The 1,994-nt window shown below is 39.5% G+C and overlaps 1 non-coding gene across 1 annotated transcript; it reads right to left on the minus strand.

Annotated features, from left to right (window-relative positions):
• Window positions 1-285: 285 nt before the first annotated feature.
• Window positions 286-392, minus strand: LOC112090000. The gene has a single exon (XR_002901359.1). It is a non-coding gene; the product is annotated as a small nucleolar RNA R71 (small nucleolar RNA).
• Window positions 393-1,994: the final 1,602 nt, after the last annotated feature.

The raw sequence follows: 1,994 nt of genomic DNA on the forward strand, positions 1-1,994 counted from the left end.
GATTTTGAGATCAAATCTGGCTTGATTAACATGGTGAAATCAAATAAGTTCCATGGCTTGGCAATAGAAGACCCATTAGATCACATTGACAACTTTGATAGAGTTTGTGATCTAACTAAGATGAATGGAGTGAGTGAGGACAGTTTCAATTTGAGGCTATTTCCTTTTTTTCTAGGAGACAAAGCTCATCAATGGGAAAAGTCTCTACCTCAAGGATCAGTCACAACATGGGAGCAATGCAAAAGAGCATTTCTAACCAAGTTATTCTCTTCATCAAGAACAGCAAGGTTAAGAAATGAAATCTCAAGTGTCATTCAGAAGAACCATGAATCCTTTTGTGAGGCTTGGGAAAGATTTAGAGGGTATACCATGCAATGCCCTCGCCATGGATTCTCAGATGCTCAGCTGCTAAGTACCTTCTACAGAGGTGCTTTAACAAAGGTCAGACTCCTCTTGGACACAGCTTCAAATGGTAATTTCATGACCAAGGAAGTCAATGATTCCATGACCCTTTTGGAGAATGTAGCTCAGAGTGATGAGCTTTATGAATCAGACTTTGACAGGAATTCAAGAGGTGTTGTGAGTGCTGAAGAGGAAAGGACAAGGAAAGACATCTGGTCTCTCAATGAGAAGCTATATAAACTTATCCTAGCTTCTCATAAGTCAGTCAACTTGGTTAGAGATGTGAATCATGTGTTTCAAAACACATTTCAAGGGTAAGACACCACAGCTGAGGTAAACTTTGTAGGTGGACAACAAGGTTACCAAAAAGGCTTTACCTACTACAAGAATCACCCCACCCATAACTTTCAATTTCACATCAATAACCAACAAGGTTTTGTCCCTCCCCAACAGCAAAGCCTCCAACAGAACTCAGGGAATAAGGATCAAGAAGTACATAACCTGCTCCAGCAAATTCACCAAGGTCAAGCAAGTGGTGCCATGGACTTCAACAAGAAAATGGCAGTGATTAACAACAAGTTAGATTGCACTTATTCTGATCTTCTAACTCAACTTTCAACCTTGGCTTTCAAAGTCAAGACTCTAGAGAACAACAAGGGCCACTGCAGTTCTCAGGCTCAAAGATCTTTACGAGGGACATCATTTGCACATCAAACAGAATACTGCAATACAATCCTCTCAAATTATGAGAATCATGTTGCTGTCAAAGAAATTGAGGATCTTCTCCATGGCAATGTCTCAATCGAAAATGCCTGAAAAAAGATGATGAGGACGCCATCATAGATGAGTTTGAGTTCATGTTCTGTGATCTCAATGAGGACATTGAGAAAGAAGGTGGGGAGGCAGCTTGTTTTGATATGAAAAAGAATTATTCTGATTTTGCTGAAGGAAAAGATCAGAGAATGGTTCAAGGAAGGCCATGTGATGGAATCTATTGCACTGGTTCAAAAAGGGTGAAACCCAAAACTATTCCAAAGCTAGGTAATCCAGGAAAGTTCTCCATCTCATGCTCTCTTAGAAATTTGAAAGTTGACAATGCTTTGTGTGATTCTGGATCAAGAATCAGTGTAATGTCTTTAGACATGGTGGAGAGGCTAGGGATAAAGACTCTAAAGTATCACCCCATCTCAATTACCTTTGGAGATTCATCCTCAAAGAAGCCATATAGAATCCTTGAAGATTACCCACTAAAGATTGGTGAATGCATAGTTCCAACTGATTTTATGGTAATGAAGATGAAGAAGACCAAAGAGCTTCCTCTCTTTCTTGGAACTTCTTTTCTGAATACCACTGGAGCTAAGTGGACTTTGATACTCAAAGAGTGCTGCTTACTAAAGTAGATGATGAAGTATCTTATCCTCTTAAGCCTCCTCTTGCTGGGTTTTGTGGAGTTATATCTGATGATTCTGATGATTTGAAACACTATGAGATGAAGTATGTGGGGACTATTGGAACTATATAAGAAGCTCAACCCCTTGCATCTGTTGAGAAGAAGAAAGAATCCTTAGTAAGACCTGATCTTAAGTTTGAAG

The sequence above is a fragment of the Eutrema salsugineum genome, unplaced genomic scaffold (genome assembly GCF_000478725.1).
Source record: "Eutrema salsugineum unplaced genomic scaffold, Eutsalg1_0 scaffold_11, whole genome shotgun sequence".
NCBI lineage: Eukaryota > Viridiplantae > Streptophyta > Magnoliopsida > Brassicales > Brassicaceae > Eutrema > Eutrema salsugineum.